The following is a 26,401-nucleotide window of genomic DNA, read 5'->3' as shown; positions in this document are numbered from 1 at the left end:
TGTTCTGCCCAAATAAGGGGTAATTATATCTTAGTTGGGATCAAGTACAGGTACTGTTTTATTATTACAGAGAAAAGGGAATCATTTAACCATTAAATAAACCCAATAGGACTGTTCTGCCCCCAATAAGGGGTAATTATATCTTAGTTGGGATCAAGTACAGGTACTGTTTTATTATTACAGAGAAAAGGGAATCATTTAACTATTATTATTTGCACCAAATAACCATTTCACGTGTGAAGCTGCCTACTGCTTGTATTACGTTTTAATGCAATCTAGGGCCGTTTTCACATGTATACGAAGTGGCTTACTCCTAAATACTTAATCTGATTATAATTACTTGATTATAAGTACTTATAATTAATTGTTGCATCCCTGAAATAAGTACGACGAGTTAGGAGGCCTCCAGGTCCTAGCCACCCCACCACCACCAATGAAAAACCAGTTGAGGCAGTTGGACAAATGTTCATTGGAACACTCTCCTGACAGTCAGAAAAGCGTTAATAAATTAAAAAAAACACCTGGGAAGACTTTCCCGTTCCCCCAACTTGATATTTCATAAATCTGCCACCTAATTTTTTCAAGAAAACACCTCGAATGAAACGACAACACCGAATTAATAGAGGTCGCCCCTTATTAGCAAATGTATCAAAAGGACGATTTTTTCAATTCAAACCACTCAAATATATATGAGGTTAACGTTCTGATGGAAAACCCGGCATTTGGCGTAGAGCGTACCAATCCCCAAGTAATTATCAGTCTCGTTTCATACAGCTCGTGTAACCGCGCGCCGCGTGCACCGGGACCACGTTAATGGGCGCCAGATGGGAATTAAATGTACTAATTAATTGTAGAGTTGTGTTAACTATACACATCTGTGAGTAGCAAGGATAATTGACCCTATCACCTTGAACGTTAAAAAGCAAACTGGTATTAACAATGTTCCACCTGAAGATTATGATTGAAATGAGCCATTAAATGCCTTTGATATGATGGGAAATGATTATAACGGGAGGCATTAAATGTAGAATTTAGATGCTAAATCCCTTCTATATTATCTGCTTAAAGATGAACTGAGATGAACCAATGACAATGATGCCCCAGTTATACCGATACATGTAACAGGTTTATTATATGTACATATAGGGGCACATTCATCAAAGTACGAGTTTGAATCCTGAAATAGAAAAAAATTCAGATTGGATACGTTAACTTCTGATGATCGCAAATATCATGAAAATGCGGAATAGTCATATAATATCATATTGGCGATCCAAAAGTCACAAAATTTTCGTATCTGAACGATCGTAAACAGCAGGAAAACCTTTCTGACTTTGAACCTTCAGTGCAGGATTTTGGAAGCCTCCCATAGGGCTCAATGGCACTCTGCAGCTCCAACCCAGCCCAAGGAAAGTCTCCCATAGGGCTCAATGGCACTCTGCAGCTCCAACCCAGCCCAAGGAAAGTCTCCCATAGGGCTCAATGGCACTCTGCAGCTCCAACCTGGCCCAAGGAAAGTCTCCCATAGGGCTCAATGTCACTCTGCAGCTCCAACCCAGCCCAAGGAAAGTCTCCCATAGGGCTCAATGGCACTCTGCAGCTCCAACCCGGCCCAAGGAAAGTCTCCCATAGGGCTCAATGGCACTCTGCAGCTCCAACCCGGCCCAAGGAAAGTCTCCCATAGGGCTCAATGGCACTCTGCAGCTCCAACCCGGCCAAAGGAAAGTCTCCCATAGGGCTCAATGGCACTCTGCAGCTCCAACCCGGCCCAAGGGAAGTCTCCCATAGGACTCAATGGCACTCTGCAGCTCCAACCCGGCCCAAGGAAAGCCTCCCATAGGGCTCAATGGCACTCTGCAGCTCCAACCCGGCCCAAGGAAAGTCTCCCATAGGGCTCAATGGCACTCTGCAGCTCCAACCCGGCCCAAGGAAAGTCTCCCATAGGGCTCAATGGCACTCTGCAGCTCCAACCCGGCCCAAGGAAAGTCTCCCATAGGGCTCAATGGCACTCTGCAGCTCCAACCCGGCCCAAGGAAAGTCTCCCATAGGGCTCAATGGCACTCTGCAGCTCCAACCCGGCCCAAGGAAAGTCTCCCATAGGGCTCAATGGCACTCTGCAGCTCCAACCCGGCCCAAGGAAAGTCTCCCATAGGGCTCAATGGCACTCTGCAGCTCCAACCCGGCCCAAGGAAAGTCTCCCATAGGGCTCAATGGCACTCTGCAGCTCCAACCCGGCCCAAGGAAAGCCTCCCATAGGGCTCAATGGCACTCTGTGTCTCCAACCCGGCCCAAGGAAAGTCTCCCATAGGGCTCAATGGCACTCTGTAGCTCCAACCCGGCCCAAGGAAAGTCTCCCATAGGGCTCAATGGCACTCTGTAGCTCCAACCCGGCCCAAGGAAAGTCTCCCATAGGGCTCAATGGCACTCTGCAGCTCCAACCCGGCCCAAGGAAAGTCTCCCATAGGGCTCAATGGCACTCTGCAGCTCCAACCCGGCCCAAGGAAAGTCTCCCATAGGGCTCAATGGCACTCTGCAGCTCCAACCCGGCCCAAGGAAAGTCTCCCATAGGGCTCAATGGCACTCTGCAGCTCCAACCCGGCCCAAGGAAAGTCTCCCATAGGGCTCAATGGCACTCTGCAGCTCCAACCCGGCCCAAGGAAAGTCTCCCATAGGGCTCAATGGCACTCTGCAGCTCCAACCCGGCCCAAGGAAAGTCTCCTATAGGGCTCAATGGCACTCTGCAGCTCCAACCCGGCCCAAGGAAAGTCTCCCATAGGGCTCAATGGCACTCTGCAGCTCCAACCCGGCCCAAGGAAAGTCTCCCATAGGGCTCAATGGCACTCTGCAGCTCCAACCCGGCCCAAGGAAAGTCTCCCATAGGACTCAATGGCACTCTGCAGCTCCAACCCGGCCCAAGGAAAGCCTCCCATAGGGCTCAATGGCACTCTGCAGCTCCAACCCGGCCCAAGGAAAGTCTCCCATAGGGCTCAATGGCACTCTGCAGCTCCAACCCGGCCCAAGGAAAGTCTCCTATAGGGCTCAATGGCACTCTGCAGCTCCAACCCGGCCCAAGGAAAGTCTCCCATAGGGCTCAATGGCACTCTGCAGCTCCAACCCGGCCCAAGGAAAGTCTCCCATAGGGCTCAATGGCACTCTGCAGCTCCAACCTGGCCCAAGGAAAGCCTCCCATAGGGCTCAATGGCACTCTGTGTCTCCAACCCGGCCCAAGGAAAGTCTCCCATAGGGCTCAATGGCACTCTGCAGCTCCAACCTGGCCCAAGGAAAGTCTCCCATAGGGCTCAATGGCACTCTGCAGGGTTGGGGGCCACTGCTCTATGGTGTCAGCTATTAGGGACATTTTTGGGTTATTCTTTGTTCTATGTCTATGTCAATATATGAGTGTAATGAGCAAAGAATTTGTTATAGGATAAGGGGAGGTACACACAAATCTGACCCAGGGCTTTAAATACCACAGGCTTTATCAGAAGTACCAGGGCTGTCTTAATAAATGGGCATTTGATCGCCCACCAGGAACGGGTGAGGACCTTGGGTGAAATGTTCCCAAGAAATGGCAGACCCCTCACATTAATGAACAAAATGGTATCTTTAGGGAAGACTTTTTGTTATGGTGCCCCACATAGAGGTTACACACTAAGGCAGCGGTTCTCAACCTGTGGGTCGGGACCCCTTTGGGGGTAGAACGGCCCTTTCACAGGGGTCACCTAAGACCATTGGAAACACATATTTCCGATGGGCTTAGGAATACATTTATGGTTGGGGGTCACCACAACATGAAGAACTGTATTAAAGGGTCGCGGCATTAGGAAGGTTGGGAACCACTGCACTAAGGGGTATATTTATCATGCTGTGTAAAAAGTGGAGTAAAACATCACCGGTGATGTTGCTCATAGCAACCAATCAGGTGCTTTGCTTTGATTTTCTAACTGTTAAAATCTAATTGCTGATTGGTTGCGCTGGGCAACATCACCAATAATGTTTCACTCCACTTTTTACACAGCATGATGAATATACCCCTAAGTCAGGCAACATGTGTAAACTCCTGAGGTAGAAATGACCACATAGTGTTAAAGGTTCAAGTCCAGCTTGTGACAAGGCTCAATGTGCACATAGCTACCAGCTCAACGGGCACCATTTTGTTTGGTGCCATTGCGATACAAGGGTACAATGTAATGGGTCCAAGGAATGGGGGGTCTGTGTTGGTTAGCACATCTAAGGTTCATCTAACCTTCAAGGGGAAACTAGATATCTCTTTCAAAGGTTAATAATTTCTTATGCACCCCCAACCACTTAGCCTTCAATACTTATATACTGCTCTATGTGACAGAAGAGAGGAACGAGGAAAGGAAAATGAGAGGAAAGCATGAGAATGATGGTTGTTGCCTTGGACGGTGTAATGGGTCCAAGGAATGTAAGAAGAAAGCATGAGAATGATGGGAAGAGAAGAGTGAAAGAGAACTAGAAAGATCAGGAAAAAGGAAGCAAAGGAAAGATGGGAAGAAATTATTTCTGAGTGGAACCACTTTCTAAGGTTTCCTAATGGCCCTCTGGGAAACAGCAGTATTTATTGCTTTGACAGGTTGACTTAATCTAGTCCATCAAAGCCATTGTAGTCTATCCCCACATAATTGATACTAATTGTAATAGAATTTACACAAAATTTACACTTCTCCTTTACTGTCGATCTCTGACCCATCTCCCATCTTCAATTTCCAGTTCTAAATGAACCCATTATAAAATAAGAAATGTGGAGTGGAATCTGTTCCCTGACTGGTGCCCAGGCCGCCGCCACCAGATCCACTGTAATGTAAATGGCAAATGTTGTTAAAGTTCACGCGGAATGTTCCGATGATTCCGCCTGCTCCTGGCAATGCGACATATTCTTAATAAGAAAATTGGGCTTATAAGCGTTTAGTGTATATTTGAATTTTACTGTTGTTCAGGCGATAATATTGCGCGTTAAAATAGATACATATGTTTTTATTGGCTTTGTGCAACATTAGTTTCTGAAATAGGATCTGTTTTTCTCCCCGAAGTCACAATTTTATGTTTCTATCTTGTAAATAGGAAGAAAATGGAACCTTGGGGTAGATAAGGGAAAACGGAAACAATTCTTGCATTTCTTGAGATTCAGAGTTGGTGGATATTATTTATCGTTACGGGAACAGAGAAATAATTGCTTTGCACGAGACTATCCGCTGCCAAAGAAATTACATTCATGCCATGAAATGCCACAATAACAGCATCAACAATAGGAGAGAACTCTGACAGGTTTTATTTGGTCTCCAAATCCTACGGGTTCAACTACTAACTACTTGTTCTGTAAATCGGCACAATGTCAGGGGCACAAGGGGGCACAATGTCAGGGGCACAAGGGGGCACAATGTCAGGGGCACAAGGGGGCACAATGTCAGGGGCACAAGGGGGCACAATGTCAGGGGCACAATGTCAGGGGCACAAGGGGGCACAATGTCAGGGGCACAAGGGGGCACAATGTCAGGGGCACAATGTCAGGGGCACAATGTCAGGGGCACAAGGGGGCACAATGTCAGGGGCACAAGGGGGCACAATGTCAGGGGCACAAGGGGGCACAATGTCAGGGGCACAAGGGGGCACAATGTCAGGGGCACAAGGGGGCACAATGTCAGGGGCACAAGGGGGCAGCTCATGTAAATATAAGCAAAGTGACACTGATGTGGCCAAAATGCAACAAATGCACAAGAAAATGATCAGCCCCATCTCTGGCCCACTGTATTATCACTTATACTGCCTTCATTATTCATTATTATCATGGTGCCATCTTCATGTTGGATCTAAACTATTTACCTTATTCAACAGTTGGCATTTTACTCTTGAACTCCTGACTTCCCAGGACTTCACAGCTACTAGAATGTCCCTGGGCCAGGAAGGCAGCCAGGAGGTCCCTTTTCAATTATTCATAGGGCCAGTAAATCAGAGCTAGATACGCCCTATTTATATCTCTCACCCACATCACTTCCTGGCCTACACCCACTCCATGCCACTCCAATCTGTCCTGCTTCTGCACCCACTCTGTCCTGCTTCAGTCTGTTGTGCTTCTACACCCATCCTGTCATGTCTTACTCCTATCCTCACTCTGCCCTGCTTCTACCCTTACTCCTCCCTCTACACTTGACCCATCCTGTCCTGCTTCAGTCTTTCCAGATCTTTGTCCAATCTACCTTGATAAGTGTCATACTTATACCCCTCTTGGGCCCCAGCTAACTCTTGCCTGAAGGACTCAATACACATTTCTTACAATGTCCATGGTCATTGCATTGGTTCCAAATACTACCATTCCAGGCCAACACAGATGATTAAAACCACGTCTGGCCATAAACTTTAAAAAATGTAAAGGAACAGTTACTTGCTATTATTATATCTGTCTTTACATTATCTGCAAGCACTCCCATCCAGAGAGGGGCACTAAGGTAGTTGAACTAAAGGTTGACCTTGAAGAGCAAAATCGATTTCTGAGGAAAAAACCATGAACTCGGATGGGCATAAGGGGTCCTATACCTAATCCCCATTCTTCTTGCAAAATCCTACCCTCCTGTGATACAATACCTTGAGGATTGCCTCCCTCAATAGTAGGTCAAAGCACAAGATTTCACTTTGCTTCTTGCTTAATAGTCACCAAACTAGGAATTGATAAAATACTGACCAAGGTTGGCCAACAAGAGCTAATAAGATGTTCCCTGACTGAGTATTACTATAGGTACTATAGGCGCAAATTCCATCCAAACTTTCATCCTGGTACCTTTTACTGTTACATTATCATCATATAAACCCTCCTGGTTCTTAGAATATATATCTTTTTACTCTTATGTAATGTTAAGAGGCTGACATATCCATCTTTTAGTTATATTGTTATACTGACTGCTGTGACCGGGGGGGGGGGGGGGGGGTGAATAACTCATGCTAGAGGTTCTGTGAATGAAACCTTACAGTTATTTCATTTTCACATTAAATTTTCACATAATTTTCTGCTACAATATCATAGAACATCTGATCTTAGTACTGAAGCCATAATGATCCTTCCTGTATTACTTCTTAGCCTCACTAGAAACCTGAATAAAACTAGAATATTGTGACTCCTTTTCTTTAATGCACTCTGAACCAGATACAGCTCTTTTCTAGTTGGACAATATATGCCGTATTATATAAAACAGCATTACAGTATAAGTACTACTATCTGGAGTGTTTGGAACCTGAGATATTCTAGGTAAGGGGTCTTCCTGTAATGTACACAGATCTGCATAAAACGTTAAACAATTATTTTGCCACCAGGATGCATTCATGTTCTCTGTACTCGTAACTATTGGGTGCAAGATCCCATAGATACATAGAAGAGTTGTCTGTTTATATGGAACACTATGGGAAATAGTATTGTTGGATTGCTCCCCAAGAGGGCAGAACAGCCCTATTGGGTTTATTTAATGGTTAAATGATTCCCTTTTCTCTGTAATAATAAAACAGTACTTGTACTTGATCCCAACTAAGATATAATTACCCCTTATTGGGGCAGAACAGCCCTATTGGGTTTATTTCATGGTTAAATGATTCCCTTTTCTCTGTAATAATAAAACAGTACCTGTACTTGATCCCAACTAAGATATAATTACCCCTTATTGGGGCAGAACAGCCCTATTGGGTTTATTTCATGGTTAAATGATTCCCTTTTCTCTGTAATAATAAAACAGTACCTGTACTTGATCCCAACTAAGATATAATTACCCCTTATTGGGGGCAGAACAGCCCTATTGGGTTTATTTCATGGTTAAATGATTCCCTTTTCTCTGTAATAATAAAACAGTACCTGTACTTGATCCCAACTAAGATATAATTACCCCTTATTGGGGCAGAACAGCCCTATTGGGTTTATTTAATGGTTAAATGATTCCCTTTTCTCTGTAATAATAAAACAGTACCTGTACTTGATCCCAACTAAGATATAATTACCCCTTATTGGGGCAGAACAGCCCTATTGGGTTTATTTCATGGTTAAATGATTCCCTTTTCTCTGTAATAATAAAACAGTACCTGTACTTGATCCCAACTAAGATATAATTACCCCTTATTGGGGCAGAACAGCCCTATTGGGTTTATTTCATGGTTAAATGATTCCCTTTTCTCTGTAATAATAAAACAGTACCTGTACTTGATCCCAACTAAGATATAATTACCCCTTATTGGGGCAGAACAGCCCTATTGGGTTTATTTAATGGTTAAATGATTCCCTTTTCTCTGTAATAATAAAACAGTACCTGTACTTGATCCCAACTAAGATATAATTACCCCTTATTGGGGCAGAACAGCCCTATTGGGTTTATTTCATGGTTAAATGATTCCCTTTTCTCTGTAATAATAAAACAGTACCTGTACTTGATCCCAACTAAGATATAATTACCCCTTATTGGGGGCAGAACAGCCCTATTGGGTTTATTTCATGGTTAAATGATTCCCTTTTCTCTGTAATAATAAAACAGTACCTGTACTTGATCCCAACTAAGATATAATTACCCCTTATTGGGGCAGAACAGCCCTATTGGGTTTATTTCATGGTTAAATGATTCCCTTTTCTCTGTAATAATAAAACAGTACCTGTACTTGATCCCAACTAAGATATAATTACCCCTTATTGGGGCAGAACAGCCCTATTGGGTTTATTTAATGGTTATTTAATGGTCCTTATCCGATATACCCTAGATCTTGAGCATTCTGGATAACGGACCCTATACCTGTATATAATTGTATCCCATTAATGCTTTGGGACAAACCTCAGTGGAAGCTGCAGCATTTTTTTCACTTTGCCCTTTGCCTCCCACTTTCTAAACGACCCCTATAGTTTCTTTAAAGAGCTCTTTATATTAAATATGAAATACAGATGTGGGATTGGGAGATTTGTTCCTATTTAATAAATATTTTATTGGACTCAAAAATCACAAACAAGATCCCTCCGGCCCATCAGCATTCTCATAAAGACTATTAAATAAATCAGCTGGCCGGGTCCTTGCAGTGCCCTTGAACTTGGATACCATATCCATAATGTATAAACCCCCAGGGGCTATTTGTGATACATGCATGGAAACCCACGGGGGGTCTTGGCTATAACCTTGAATCATATAGAACGCCATGGATATCGCCCTCACTGATACACCGGCCAAGCAAAGTGCAATGTACCCAACGTGTACTCTACTAAGGGCCCATTAATTACATTTTGCATTAACAAGGAGAGAGAACTTTATGGGGGAAAAAGTTGTGTCGTTACACAAAAGTAGTATGCTTAAATAAATCGCTTTAACGCAAAATATACACTGGAGACTCGCAGGTAATCAAACTTCCCGGGATACGATCTTCCCTACTTTGTGCGCATTGTTAATCAATGAAATGGATTAGAACAGCAGCCGCCGTGTTTATTTCCGTAACTGTCCAGATGCAGCCCGCGCCGTCGGAGGAATTCATTCTGCCATTACCCATTTAATGCACTATTTGTTTTTAGGGCTTTTGTTAATTTCAAATCAATGGATCTTGGGGGGTTCGGAGAAGGTTCCGGCGCTCTAATCTGCCGTGTTTGTCACTGAGAGCTTCTTGGTGTATTCCGCCTCCTGGTAATTCATAGATATATTATACGGAATTGTGTATATTATATATAAATATAGGCTTATTTGCATGGATCTATATTCATCCCATGGCAGTAGCTGCACTGCTCCTCATATATTTTCTGCAAATATTGATGAGTTTTGGATATGTAACCCTATAGAAGTGGAAGGAGGGGGGTCATAGCCAGGGTTGGACTGGGGGTGGTGCAGGCCCCACCATGTAACCTGCTCTGGTTACATCAAATCCCTTCCTGCCCCAGCTGCCCCACCATGTAACCTGCCCTGGTCACATCAAATTCCTTCCTGCCCCAGCTGCCCCACCATGTAACCTGCTCTGGTTACATCAAATCCCTTCCTGCCCCAGCTGCCCCACCATGTAACCTGCCCTGGTCACATCAAATCCCTTCCTGCCCCAGCTGCCCCACCATGTAACCTGCCCTGGTCACATCAAATCCCTTCCTGCCCCAGCTGCCCCACCATGTAACCTGCCCTGGTCACATCAAATCCCTTCCTGCCCCAGCTGCCCCATCATATAACCTGCCCTGGTCACATCAAATGCCTTCCTGCCCCAGCTGCCCCACCATGTAACCTGCCCTGGTCACATCAAATCCCTTCCTGCCCCAGCTGCCCCACCATGTAACCTGCCCTGGTCACATCAAATCCCTTCCTGCCCCAGCTGCCCCACCATGTAACCTGCCCTGGTCACATCAAATGCCTTCCTGCCCCAGCTGCCCCACCATGTAACCTGCCCTGGTCACATCAAATCCCTTCCTGCCCCAGCTGCCCCACCATGTAACCTGCCCTGGTCACATCAAATGCCTTCCTGCCCCAGCTGCCCCACCATGTAACCTGCCCTGGTCACATCAAATCCCTTCCTGCCCCAGCTGCCCCACCATGTAACCTGCCCTGGTCACATCAAATGCCTTCCTGCCCCAGCTGCCCCACCATGTAACCTGCCCTGGTCACATCAAATCCCTTCCTGCCCCAGCTGCCCCACCATGTAACCTGCTCTGGTTACATCAGATCCCTTCCTGCCCCAGCTGCCCCACCATGTAACCTGCTCTGGTTACATCAGATCCCTTCCTGCCCCAGCTGCCCCACCATGTAACCTGCCCTGGTCACATCAAATCCCTTCCTGCCCCAGCTGCCCCACCATGTAACCTGCTCTGGTCACATCAAATCCCTTCCTGCCCCAGCTGCCCCACCATGTAACCTGCTCTGGTCACATCAAATCCCTTCCTGCCCCAGCTGCCCCACCATGTAACCTGCCCTGGTCACATCAAATCCCTTCCTGCCCCAGCTGCCCCACCATGTAACCTGCCCTGGTCACATCAAATGCCTTCCTGCCCCAGCTGCCCCACCATGTAACCTGCCTGGTCACATCAAATCCCTTCCTGCCCCAGCTGCCCCACCATGTAACCTGCCCTGGTCAAATCAAATCCCTTCCTGCCCCAGCTGCCCCACCATGTAACCTGCCTGGTCACATCAAATGCCTTCCTGCCCCTGCTGCCCCACCATGTAACCCACTTACTCTCAGCCATCCCTGAACTACTGGAGAAAAGAGAGATGCAGTTGAACTGTAACGTCTGTACTGTGCCAGTAACAATATTGATATAAATTGGGCACTGGGTTGTTCTTGAAAGTAGGCATGCACCGAACCCAGTTTTTTGGGTTCGGCCGAACCCCCGAATCCTTTCCAAGGGATTCGGCCGAATACCAAACCAAATCCGAAGGGGTAAAAGTCACTACACGGACATTTAACCCTTCCAAATCCTAATTAGCATATGCCAATTTATGCTAAATTGGGTTCGGCCAGGACCCTGCCGAAAAAGGCTGAATACCGAAGTAAATCCTGGATAAAACAATAGCAATAACGTACCTTACACAGGTAGGTGTCTATATAGTAAAGGAATGCAAACCTACCCTTGCCTGGATATTAGCTCTATATTGACCCTACTCTCTATATTGACCCTACTCTCTATATTGACCCTACTCTCTATATTGACCCTACTCTCTATACTGACCCTACTCTCTATATTGACCCTACTCTCTATACTGACCCTACTCTCTATATTGACCCTACTCTCTATATTGACCCTACTCTCTATATTGACCCTACTCTCTATATTGACCCTACTCTCTATATTGACCCTACTCTCTATATTGACCCTACTCTCTATATTGACCCTACTCTCTATATTGACCCTACTCTCTATATTGACCCTACTCTCTATATTGACCCTATGGGGCACAGAAGGGATTTTTCCAGTTGCCCGGTCTGTGTCACACACAAGAGCATTTATAAAAGTCGCTATTCTGTGACTAACTAGACGTTCTCATTCATGGGGTCCCTTTCCCCTACTTTTCTCTATAACTTAGGGTCCTGGGCTCTACACTGAGGCTTCCTGTTGCAACCTCCAACCCCAGGTTCTCCAGAAGGCCCAGACTGGCAATCTGTGGATTCTGGCTAAGGCCAGAGGGGCTGCTGTAAGGTGCCATAGACAATTTTGAAGCTCAGTCCAAACCTGTTCTCTAGAAGCCCACTGTCTGAATACCAAGCTCTATGGGTCAAAACCAGACAGGTGTCAACTGCAGTGTAGCAAAACTGCCTGCCCAGTCTTCCCAATTTGGAAAAGATTGACACAGCAATCGCCCAATCACCACATCATAGCCCCAACCGTGTGATGTCACTGGCCCACCCAATGGTGTCATGCCTCGCTTCCCTACCCGGAGTTACATACAGTGAATGGTGTCATGCCTCGCTTCCCTACCCGGAGTTACATACAGTGAAAGATGGCAACCCTAGCATACACCCCCGCCATAGAGTGACGTCCTACTGAGAGAAACATGGGTTCCTTCCCCCTTTATAAACAAGAAAGCAGGTACAGGTATGGGACCTGTTATCCAGAATGCTCGGGACCTGGGGTTTTCCGGATAAGGGATCTTTCCGTATTTTGGATCTCCATAACTTAAGGCTGCTAAAAATCATTTAAATAATGAATAAACCCAATAGGGCTGTTCTGCCCCAATAAGGGGTAATTATATCTTAGTTGGGATCAAGTACAGGTACTGTTTTATTATTACAGAGAAAAGGGAATCATTTAACCATTAAATAAACCCAATAGGACTGTTCTGCCCCCAATAAGGGGTAATTATATCTTAGTTGGGATCAAGTACAGGTACTGTTTTATTATTACAGAGAAAAGGGAATCATTTAACCATTAAATAAACCCAATAGGACTGTTCTGCCCCCAATAAGGGGTAATTATATCTTAGTTGGGATCAAGTACAGGTACTGTTTTATTATTACAGAGAAAAGGGAATCATTTAACCATGAAATAAACCCAATAGGGCTGTTCTGCCCCCAATAAGGGGTAATTATATCTTAGTTGGGATCAAGTACAGGTACTGTTTTATTATTACAGAGAAAAGGGAATCATTTAACCATGAAATAAACCCAATAGGGCTGTTCTGCCCCAATAAGGGGTAATTATATCTTAGTTGGGATCAAGTACAGGTACTGTTTTATTATTATAGAGAAAAGGGAATCATTTAACCATGAAATAAACCCAATAGAGCTGTTCTGCCCCAATAAGGGGTAATTATATCTTAGTTGGGATCAAGTACAGGTACTGTTTTATTATTACAGAGAAAAGGGAATCATTTAACCATGAAATAAACCCAATAGGGCTGTTCTGCCCCCAATAAGGGGTAATTATATCTTAGTTGGGATCAAGTACAGGTACTGTTTTATTATTACAGAGAAAAGGGAATCATTTAACCATGAAATAAACCCAATAGGGCTGTTCTGCCCCAATAAGGGGTAATTATATCTTAGTTGGGATCAAGTACAGGTACTGTTTTATTATTACAGAGAAAAGGGAATCATTTAACCATGAAATAAACCCAATAGAGCTGTTCTGCCCCAATAAGGGGTAATTATATCTTAGTTGGGATCAAGTACAGGTACTGTTTTATTATTACAGAGAAAAGGGAATCATTTAACCATGAAATAAACCCAATAGGGCTGTTCTGCCCCCAATAAGGGGTAATTATATCTTAGTTGGGATCAAGTACAGGTACTGTTTTATTATTACAGAGAAAAGGGAATCATTTAACCATTAAATAAACCCAATAGAGCTGTTCTGCCCCAATAAGGGGTAATTATATCTTAGTTGGGATCAAGTACAGGTACTGTTTTATTATTACAGAGAAAAGGGAACCATTTAACCATGAAATAAACCCAATAGGACTGTTCTGCCCCCAATAAGGGGTAATTATATCTTAGTTAGGAAATCTTTATTAAGCCAATGCCCCAAGGATTTTGATTAGGGAATCCCATACCTGTTCAAGTTGTATTTTTAAAGCGTTAAAAAGCAATATTATTTTCCCCAGTAATGCCAATTAAACTACAAACTGAAACTTTTACATTGAAAACCTGAACCTATTAAGGACTTAACCCGCCGTCGCATTTTGCAGCCACAAGACTTGCACATAAATTATCATTTTTGCAAGTACAGAATTCCTAAGTTAACTCTGCAAACTGCAAGCTCAGCAGGCATTACCGGATTCTGCTATTCTTTCGAAAAAAAATCCCCTTTTAAAAAGAACAACAAAGCTGTATCCGGGCTCGTCTTATTGTTCTCTAATTACACTAACAGCTGCATAAAACGGAAAAAAAAGAAAATTTGTTAGGTAAAAAGCAATTTATAAAATGCCACCGTTTCCCAGACCGAGTTTATCGCGTGTGACATTTATTGTGGATGTCTCGGTGGATCAAGTCGTACAGAGCTGCACTTAAACCCTAATTAACCTTCTTACAGAATTAAGAGATGATTTAGAGACTGTTGCATGTTTTGTCATAAGTAAGCGCCGGCGATGAATCCATTACTTTCCCGGTGTTCTTTTTAGCCAAGTGCTCAGCCCTCTCCTCCTAATTACATTCCCAGGATAACAGAATAATACTCTGTGCCGAATGCAGGATTATATATCTTGTTGCAGTGTTTGCTTGGAGTACCTCAATGAGAGCTTTGTAAAATCCAATAAATCCACACGATTGATTGTCAAGCATTTATGCATATATGTCTAATGTTATCCCAAAGTGATATCTCAGGCTATATCAGAATGGTACGTATCCCAAATGGGTATCTCAGGCTATATCAGAATGGTACGTATCCCAAATGGGTATCTCAGGCTATATCAGAATGGTACGTATCCCAAATGGGTATCTCAGGCTATATCAGAATGGTACATACCCCAAAGTGATATCTCAGGCTACATCAGAATGGTACGTATCCCAAAGTGATATCTCAGGCTACATCAGAATGGTACGTATCCCAAATGGGTATCTCAGGCTATATCAGAATGGTACGTATCCCAAATGGGTATCTCAGGCTATATCAGAATGGTACATACCCCAAAGTGATGTCTCAGGCTATATCAGAATGGTACGTATCCCAAATGGGTATCTCAGGCTATATCAGAATGGTACGTATCCCAAATGGGTATCTCAGGCTATATCAGAATGGTACATACCCCAAAGTGATGTCTCAGGCTATATCAGAATGGTACGTATCCCAAATGGGTATCTCAGGCTATATCAGAATGGTACGTATCCCAAATGGGTATCTCAGGCTATATCAGAATGGTACGTATCCCAAATGGGTAACTCAGGCTATATCAGAATGGTACGTACCCCAAAGTGATATCTCAGGCTATATCAGAATGGTACATATCCCCAAAGTGGAGAACAGTAGCCATCCCAAAAACATATATCACAGTATCTCAGAATGGTATTGTCACGATCGGAAACCCAAAACCCAGAACAATTGCCAAGGTCCCTGTCACAGCTCACGCTTCTGCCTATAACAACCACCTTTGGCTTTGGGTGGAGCCCTCCGCTACTTGGGTGCCGCCAGGTCTTAAAGTGAGAGGACCAGGGCAAAGGTTCTGGGCAAGCAAGGGTACCGGATCGTTTGAAAAGGACTGGAGGAGCTTACTAGAGTCAGTGTCAGGCAGGCCGGGTCAAAACCAGAACCGAAGCGCAGTACAAGATCAGGATCCAGAAGAGAAGTCAAACAGGCAAGGAGTCAGTCCAGGCGGAGTTCACTCAAAGTCAGGATACAGGCAGGGGTCAGAACCAAATACACAGAACAGAACAGGAGCACACCCAGGAACTTCACTAGAAAGACCTATAACGGGCACTGACTGAGTGCAGAGCAGAGGGTTAAATAGGCAGGTTGGTTGTTAACGCAGAGCACCTGTGACCAGATTAACAACAGGTGAGACTAACCCTGCCTACATGTATATACAAGGGTTACCTTAGCAGGGAACCAGAGCCTTAGCTGTCTGCTTATATAGAGCAGTGGTAACGATACTGCATAGCAGCTTTCAAACCGCTGGTTCAATTCCAGGTAGGATGTTACAGGTATTTATTCCAAAATGATATCTTAGGATGTTCCAGAATACTATCAGCTAAGATACTTTTTTTTTGTATTTTGCTGTAGCTACCATCCTGGGACAGCTTTAGATATCACTTTAGGATAGATAACATTCTAGAAAGTGATAAAGTCTTCTCAAAGTGACATCTCAGCCTATCCTAGACCAATAACCATCACAATGTGATATCAGGCTACTCCTGAATGATATCTACCCCAATTTGATATCTCAAACTACTCCAGAACAGTAGATATGCCAAGTGATATCTCAAGCTACCCCAGGTGCTATCTGACCCAAGGAGATATCTCAGGCTTTTGTAGAAAAATAGCCATCACAATGTTATATCAGGCTATTCCTGAATGAAATCTATCTCAATTTGATATCTCAAACTACCCCAGAACAGTAGATATCTCAAATTATCCCAGGATGCTATCTGATCCAAGGTGATATCTCAGGCTGTCCCAGGATAATGTCTTCCTAAAGTGACATCTCAGCCTATCCTAGACCAATAGCCATCACAATGGTATGTCAGGCTATTCCTGAATGATATCTATCTCAATTTGATAGCTCAAACTACCCCAGAACAGTAGATATCTCAAGTTATCCCAGGATGCTATCTGATCCAAGGTAATATCTCAGGCTATTCCAGGAAGTCATCTATCCCAAGGTGACATCTCATGCTTTCATGGCAAAATAGCCATCACAATTTTATATCAGGCTACTCCTCAATGAAATCGTCCTCAATTTGATATCTCAAACTACTCCAGAACAAAAGAGATGCCAAGTGATATCTCAAGCTATCCCAGGATACCATCTGACCCAAGGTGATATCTCAGGCTGTCCCGGGATAATGTCTTCTCAAAGTGACATCTCAGCCTATCCCAGAATGATTTGTATCTCAAAGTAATATCTCTGGCTATCTCAGCTCTATGGCCATTTGCTGCTTTCCTAGGTATAATCAGTGAGATGTTTCATGATAATCTGAATTTTTCTAGAGTAAGGATATCAGTTGCATCCGTAGACTTGCTGAATAACTGACCGCATTCTTCTCATGATCTACCAAAGGATGAGTTTCCAGGAAATGTGTTTAAGTTCCTTGGGAAACCACTTGGTCCATTTCGGTTTCAGTTCATGAGATACATATATAAATATCTGCCAGGTATCGATGGGGAAAAGAAAATCAAAAATTCAGCGCTGACCTAACAAGCCGTTTCCCAGGCAACACCTCATTTCTATTTTTTTAAAGGCCAGTGTAGGTACTAGGTGTAAAAGATAAGCAGCACCTATCTTTCCCTTCACTGGGCTCATCCGGCAGAAACTGCTATTTTACTCAACTATTCTTTGTTTTCAAATTCTTGTGCTCATGTTGGTGCAGTGCAAATATGGGAAATACTGGGAGACTAAGGGGCCACGTACATTGCTTTGCTCTAAGTTTGGTCAAGTTATAAACATCTCTTATCTAGAAAGAAATCCCTTGGGCAAGTGTGTAGGGAGGGCGACCAGTAGTGAATGGCACACAGATTTCCAACTGGTCATGTAACTCAGTAACTTTATTCAAGCATCCAGGGGTTAACGGTAGGGATGCACCAAACCCAGTTTTTTGGATTCGGCCAAACCCCTGAATCCACCCTGATGGATTCGGCCAAATACTGAACCAATCCTGGATTCGGTGCATCCCTAGTTAACAGTAAATAAGCATATTCCCATGTGGTTCCACACTGGCATACAATTACAGGCAACATTCACATCTTCATACATACCAGAGGACCTCAGTTCCTAAAAGAGATAGCTAGGCTGGGTTATCTCACTTGTCTCCAGTCCTGGGGTCCCTGTCCCCACCTGTCTCATCAATCCTACACTCCCTGGGGTGTCCCTTTGCTATTCTGCACAGTCTTTATCCTACTTGTAGACATCTGGCCTAAAGCCAATCAACCACTAGCCTATCCTGTCCATTTGGGTCCCTATATAGATCCCCTGGGAAACTGTTCCCACTACCCTCCTCGTTGGAGCAATAAGCGACCCATACTATAAACTATCTCAGTAATATCAGACTCTCGGTACCAACGAGTTAAAAGGGCATTAGTAAAGTCTTGATATCTTGGCAATTCCAGTATATTTGTGAAAACTTTAGAAGCTTTGAGGATGAGGTTGCCATACATAATTATTTAGGAACAAATTAGGTGATGAATATAGGGCCCATCAGTTGTTATGCATTCTTCAGACCTGAAGAGGGCAGAAAGTCATGCCTGTTGCCAACCAGGTAACTTGGCCAATTGGGTTTCCATAGTAGGAATAGACCTGAAAACAGATAAACTGACTAGCCCAGAGTGCCCCTTATATACCCCTTATATACCCCCCTCCACTGGAATTAGCAAAGGAAAATTATGCTTTGGGCCTGGGGGTAGGAGAACAAGTGGAACCAGACTACACAAGGGGCAAACCAGAATCTGTGACTTTATGATCTGCAATAGCATTTGCCCCAGACAATATGCCCCCTGTGGGTAAGTGTGAGTGCACTAACATTTTTCTTTTTGTTTTTATTGCATGGAAACTATTTAATGGCTTCCATTGCAAGAACTAAAACCGTGGGAAGCATCCTGTTCTTATTGATATATGGATAACAGATGGATACAACAGGGAAACAGCGGTATCTGTGAACCATTAAGTCTCGCACACCCTCAGGCTGAACACACGGAGATCAAGGCAATATTTTTGTAGAACAGTTCTCCGTCTATATCAGTGCTTCTGGGGAAATTCTGCCGGAGCGCTACCCTGTCAAACGCTGGATTCTACCAATTCCTCCCTCTGTCTGTCTCCGTTGCACGTCAATATCCTTGTGAAATGTGGGGGGTGGGGCATAACACAACCAGTATATATATTTTTTTTGGGGGGGGGGGTAAGGTCGATCCATATCTCATATTTTTGCTTTATTCAGTTCAGTTTTTGTTCTTATAGAACAATAGGGGTCGGATACATTTTTCTCACGTGGGAAAATAAAAGACCACTGGCTCTGGCCAATCAGAGGAAGCTTAAGACTTGCCTTTTGCATTTATTTGATTGAACCAAAAGTTGCGTAGAACTTATTTAAAGCAAAGGTAAAAGCATTATTAGAAATGTCTATGTAAATACTAGGGATGCACCGAATCCAGGATTCGGTATTAGAACCCATGTGCCAAGTATTCACCCGAATCTTTCATGAAGGATTCGGGGTTCGGCCGAATCACAAAATAGTGGATTCGGTGCATCCCTAGTAAATATAGCCATAAGCACTCACAGATACACTGCAGAAACACTGAGTTCTCCATCAAAAGAAACACAGGATTTCTCGTCTTCCTTTGTGTATACATGTTCTTCTGTGTCAGACCTGCTCTCAGAAAAATCTTTCGGGGCACGAGCACAAGTCTGCTCAGTTTGCTTCTCTGTCACCCTTCCTTCTCCCCCTCCCCTCCACTTCCCCCCTCTGCTGTCTCCCCTTCCCATCTCAACTCTCTCCCACTCCCATCTCTGCATAATCTGAGCTACCAGCAGCCGGAACTGCAGCAGGAAGCTATGAAGACCAAGCTAAAATGGCAGCTGCTATCTTAAACAGAGGGAGCTTCTAGGGCTCTTTACTCAGGTATGGTAAAGCTTTCTGCAGAATAAATATAGCGTTCTAGGTGGCACTAAATTAATTTTCCTGTAGGCTCTGCCCCCTTCCAGTATTGGGGAGAGGGATGGATAGGCAACCGCTAAAATAAAGATGGCGGCACCCTTTCCTTGCAGGCTGTGCCCTTACAATGTCATTCCAGAGGGTAACAGTAAGGAGTAGTAAGGCTCGGACAGGGCACTATAAGTAATAAAGCTCAGCAATAAAACTTCATTGCTTCTCAATGTTTGTCACTAAAATGAATTGCCCTATTTTTTAAAATTCGAACTACCCCTAAGCTTTGATATGATAATTTGGGCAGAATATAGGGGCAAGGCAAGACCCAGTAGAAGTATTTGTATTTAGGAAGATTCCCTAGATATCTAGGTGGGGGGTTATGGGTAGATTTATGCTCAGGCTGCAATGACACATGTATGCTAGTACGTTAGTAATTCCACTTTCAGAAAAGAAAACCATTTTTCTGTTTTTAGTTGACCGATTCCCTGATTTATGAATGATTCCACAGATCCCCAGCAGGTGGCGCACTATCCCTTGCGCCGAATGGGAAACATAATGAACGTACATTTATATTTCAGAACAAATTCCCCCCCCCCCCAGAATGAAGCTTGGAACTAATGCAGCAGGAAAGCCCTAATGTGATCCCAACAAGATATCTAGTGGGTGCAAATCACATCAGTACACAAAGTGGGATCCTTTTTAGCAAATCATATGAGAACATAAGGCAGAAGTATCCAGCGTTGTTAGTATTACGCACTCCCAGCAACAGCAGCTCTTATAGTGATCAAAGCCCGAGCCTGCATGTTACGTGACTTTCCATAGCCCAAGGCATAGTAATAGCTGGAATACATGAATACTGGAGCTGTGATATATACCATATACCCTGTATACTCTACAGGCAAGGAATATTGTATTATAATGGGCAGCCTTGTTATTTATAGGCAACATATACATTAATACTGGGATGTTTCTCATTCCTGGTGCTGTCACTAATGAATTGCCCCCATTATATGGACTTTCTCTTGCATTCATCTGTTGTCGGACTGTTCTGCCCCCAATAAGGGGTAATTATATCTTAGTTGGGATCAAGTACAGGTACTGTTTTATTATTACAGAGAAAAGGGAATCATTTAACCATGAAATAAACCCAATAGGGCTGTTCTGCCCCAATAAGGGGTAATTATATCTTAGTTGGGATCAAGTACAGGTACTGTTTTATTATTACAGAGAAAAGGGAATCATTTAACCATGAAATAAACCCAATAGGGCTGTTCTGCCCCAATAAGGGGTAATTATATCTTAGTTGGGATCAAGTACAGGTACTGTTTTATTATTACAGAGAAAAGGGAATCATTTAACCATGAAATAAACCCAATAGGGCTGTTCTGCCCCAATAAGGGGTAATTATATCTTAGTTGGGATCAAGTACAGGTACTGTTTTATTATTACAGAGAAAAGGGAATCATTTAACCATGAAATAAACCCAATAGGGCTGTTCTGCCCCAATAAGGGGTAATTATATCTTAGTTGGGATCAAGTACAGGTACTGTTTTATTATTACAGAGAAAAGGGAATCATTTAACCATGAAATAAACCCAATAGGACTGTTCTGCCCCCAATAAGGGGTAATTATATACTGAAAATTCCATTTTAATATGATGCTTTTGTTGATGAAAGAAATACATGTATTAAGCCCTTGCCTGCAGAGTCCAATCACGGACAACGTATCTTAAAGAATCTAAACCCTCCAAACAAATGAATGTAATATATCTCAGCTCGCTCTTCTGTGCCTTTACATGAATTATTAGCATTTACATTAATAATGATAATTAAATATTTCTTCTAGGGTTGAAGATAGTATCAGGTTTTAAATGGCTGCTATAATGAGTTTGAATAAAAGCGCATCTCCTATCGACTTAGTCAATGACGTTAGTGATCTAAATTGCTAAAGTGCTTAGTGGAGCCCTTTGGGCAATGCTATATAAATTTGCTTGGAGGATTATGTATTGAAATGTACAACTGCCCGCTTTTCTGGGCTATGGGGAGGTACTATACAAACCATTCAAGATGGCTAAATATTTCATAAAGCAGATTATAAACACAGTGGGATTACAAATCAATATAAAAGTATTTATCAATAAATTCAATTCTAAGGGGCTGATTTACTAATCCACGAATCAGAATCTGAATGAGAAAAATTCGGTTTGGAAAACGAACATTTTGCGAATTTTTCCTTTTTTTTTTGCGATTTTTTCGTTGCCGTTACGACTTTTTCGTAAATTGTCGCAACTTTTTCGTACCCGTTGCAAATTTTGTGAATTGTCGTGACTTTTTCAAAGCCATTATGACTTTCGGGAATTGTCGCGACTTTTTCATAGCCATTATGACTTTCACGAATTGTCGCGACTTTTTCATAGCCATTATGACTTTCGGGAATTGCCGCGACTTTTTCATAGCCATTACGACTTTCGCGAATTGTCGCGACTTTTTCGTATTGAGCGCTCGAAAAATTTGCGACAATTCGCAAAAAAGGCGCAAAATACCGATCATTACGAAAAAAAAAACGCATTCGGACACTTTTCGGACGTTGGTGGATTAGTAAATGTGCCCCAAAGATTTCAAAAAGGTAAACAAATGAGAATCCAGAGCAGAAACTTTTTTTTTTTTTGAAGACCATAAAACTTTTTTCCTATGTCAACCAGGATTCGAAATACCATTCAAGAGCCACCATTGAAACTACTCGGTGAAGGTACCCTAGATATTTGGAATAGCAAAGAATAACATGGGTTTTGTTACTGTGCAGAAATAGATCTCCTTCACCTACAAGGGCATGTTCTTCACGGAACTCCCCGGCAGTTGCTTTGCCTCAAGTGTCAGCACGTTATCGTTTGTTATTCCAGCTTACAAAGCCCTTGTGTTTAGTGGAGAAGCGGGAAGCAACGGTGTCTGATAAAACCAGCAGGCAGAGTTGGTGGAGAATGCGTGCAAGCCGGCCTCAGAGGAGATAATTATCACTCCACCGGCTAAACTTGTAAAATAAATTGATTTACCGTGTATTTTGTGCAGGTACATGCATGCTGTAGTTACATGGTCTCAAAATAAACAAGAGCTTATGATATGGCCACATCTTCTCTATAAATGGTCTTCTATAATATCAGAGTCAGATGTTTATAACATAATCGAACCATTATGTGAATTATTCAGTGGCAATCTCTTAATAAATAATTGACTCCACATAACATACACAATGATTAGATACATACAGTATATTCATCATTATCATCATCATCATCATCATCATCATCATCATCATCATTTATGGACATAGGGCCAGAAAGTTACACCGTACTATACATTAATTTATAACAAAATGGGGTCTTACAATAATTTTTACAAATAGGATGGGCCCTGCACCTAGGAGCTCACAATCTAATACTGACATTACAAAACAGCATAATATTAGATGTAAGAAGCAAATAATATTATGTAATTTTTAACCCTGGAACCCATTCAATTGGGCAAATTTAAAAAAGTTAGCTTAGTTATTAAAAAAATGTGTATTATACCCATTTTTAAAGTGACCATGACTTTTTTTCATGTGAACGTTTTGCAAAAAAATGTGCCCATGGCAAAATGCGGAATTTTGTTGTGAATCTATGCCTGGTGAAAAAAATTTTACTAAATCTATTAGATCTCAGAGATCTATTTCTACTTATTTCTATCGGAAGAGTTCTGGGGCAAAAGATTTCCCATTGTGTGAAAATGGGATTATTTGAAAGGGTAGATTTTCCACTAAAGGGCTAGATTTTTAGAGAATCTTCCCTAAAGTAGGAGAGATGGGGACTACAGTACTGTATAAAGATTATATAAAGATTTTGGTGTGGAACCCCTATCCTCAGTTACTGCTGCCTTTATACATACAAAGGAGTTAACTGTGGCCAACAATTAGTCAAGAGACTGGAGTTATACAACCCAACTAGGGTTGCCACTTGTCCAGTTTTGACACAAACAGGTCCCGAAATTAGGACTCACTGAGACTGACATGGCGATTGGCCAATCTTTGATCGCTGAGTCATAGCCCCAATCATTGATGCCACTGCCCCACTTCCTCTCTGCCCCCTTGATGTCACAGTCCCACCTCTTCCCCACCCCATGACATCATCGCCTGCCCCCTGTCTGGAGAAAAAAGCCGGCAGAGGTTGCAACCCTAAACCCAACTTTCTGATATACCTTGTGTCCATATAATGAAAGATTAAGAGTTGAGGGTTGGATTCCTTCCTGTTGCAGTGTTTGCCTGAGCTCCTATAAAGGTGTTGCTGATCTTGCTAGCAGATTCACCCTTACTCGATAGCTCAGTTCTCTATTCTCTTATCTTATCTCATATTCAAGGTTGGACGTGCAAATCTGAAGTTGGATTCATTTTTGGCATATTGGAAACAATATATTTTCTTTATTTGCTACTGTTAGATGGTGAATCTCAAGTTCAGTATATTCTATGGCAGCGTTTTTCAACCACTGTTCCGCGGCACACTAGTGAGATGTTGCCTGGTGTGCCGTAGGCAGGGCCGCAATTTTTACTTTAAAAAAAAAAATTCGGGCCCTGTCATTGGTTGCGCCCCGTGTGTACGGGTGACGTCAGTACGCACGGGGCGCAACGTTATAAAAGGGCCTGTGTGCGGTCGCGTGTAGGCAGAAGTGCAGAGGCGGCGCGCGTGAGGGGAAGATGCTGCTGAAGCCGCCAAAGAGTAAAATGCTGCTGGGCACCAATGTATTAGGGGGGGGCACGGGGCACACTGACTAATGGGGGCACTGCTGCTGGGCACCAATGTACTAGGGGGGCTGGCTCTTGGCACCAATGTACTGGGGGGGCACTGCTCTTGGCACCAATGTACTGGGGGGGCACTGCTCTTGGCACCAATGTACTGGGGGGGCACTGCTGCTGGGCACCAATGTACTAGGGGGGCACTGCTGCTGGGCACCAATGTACTGGGGGGGCACTGCTCTTGGCACCAATGTACTAGGGGGGCACTGCTGCTGGGCACCAATGTACTAGGGGGGCACTGCTCTTGGCACCAATGTACTAGGGGGGCACTGCTGCTGGGCACCAATGTACTAGGGGGGCACTGCTGCTGGGCACCAATGTACTAGGGGGGCACTGCTGCTGGGCACCAATGTACTAGGGGGGCACTGCTGCTGGGCACAGAGTTAAATTTTTTAACATTTTCTAATGGTGGTGTGCCTTGTGATTTTTTTCATGAAACAAGTGTGCCTTTGCCCAAAAAAGGTTGAAAAACACTGTTCTATGGAATCTCTAAAAAGTGTTGGGTTGCTTGGGTGAAGTGATATCAATAAAACTTTATTTAGAAGCAATTTGGGGAAGGGGAACCTTATCCTCAATAATTCTAATAAAACAAGAAAATTGGATTTCTTACTATTGAGTGCTATTCTGATACCTACTGGGAGTTGCTATCTTGCTCCCTTCCCATTGTTCTGCTGATCGGCTGCTGGGGGTGAGGGGGGGGGGAATATCACCCCAACTTGCAGCGCAGCAGTAAAGTGTGCCTGAGTCTGAGCTTTCAGCCAGCGCTACACATTAGAACTGCTTTCAGCTAACCTATTGTTTCTCCTACTCCCATGTAACTGGGGGAGTCCCAAGCCGGACTTGGATTTCTTACTATTGAGTGCTATTCTGATACCTACTGGGAGCTGCTATCTTGCTCCCTTCCCATTGTTCTGCTGATCGGCTGCTGGGGGGGAGGGGGGGGATATCACTCCAACTTGCAGCACAGCAGTAAAGTGTGCCTGAGTCTGAGCTTTCAGAAGGAGCCAGCGCTACACATTAGAACTGCTTTCAGCTAACCTATTGTTTCTCCTACTCCCATGTAACTGGAGGAGTCCTAAGCCGGACTTGGATTTCTTACTATTGAGTGCTATTCTGATACCTACTGGGAGCTGCTATCTTGCTCCCTTCCCATTGTTCTGCTGATCAGCTGCTGGGGGTGAGGGGGGGGGGATATCACTCCAACTTGCAGCGCAGCAGTAAAGTGTGAGTGAAGTTTATCAGAGCACAGGTCACATGACTGTGGCACCCTGGGAAATGAAGAATATGGCTAGCCCCATGGGAAAAACAGATTACAATGCAGGATTCTGCTGGAGAAGCTCTATTAACTGATGGGTTTTGTAACAGACATTTTTGCCAACACCGGTGTGGGGGAATTGACTATAAGTAGTATATCTGTCTACTGATCAACTATCTTGCACTTTATGGTACATCTGTGTTTGCCATTCATTAATGAAGCATTTAGCTGATATAATATTTTTATCTCAAGATGTACTTCACTTCTGTTAGAACATATCTGCTATTCCTGTATAAAAGAACATTCACACTGCTGATCCTACCAACCCGCGACTAGTTCACCAGAGGTCACTTAATCAGAAAGTTTCCATCCGCCAATTAAGTGTTCTATGTACGTCTGGGAAAAAGGGTAACTTGTATTTGTGTTGGATTATATTATTTATCACAGTCCATGACCTGTCTCTCTGTAGGTGAGGAGACTGAGTGGAGGAATAGGGATATTCGGATCAGAAGGAACATTCATAGGCCTGACAACAAGAGATACACTTTTAATTAATGGCACAGTCACAACTAGAATCTAATTGCAACTCAGCTTTCTGTAATGAT

Source organism: Xenopus tropicalis, chromosome 4, assembly GCF_000004195.4.
Source record: "Xenopus tropicalis strain Nigerian chromosome 4, UCB_Xtro_10.0, whole genome shotgun sequence".
Classification (NCBI taxonomy): Eukaryota; Metazoa; Chordata; class Amphibia; order Anura; family Pipidae; genus Xenopus; species Xenopus tropicalis.
The sequence above is the reverse complement of the archived record's forward strand: the minus strand, read 5'-3'. Positions refer to the sequence as shown.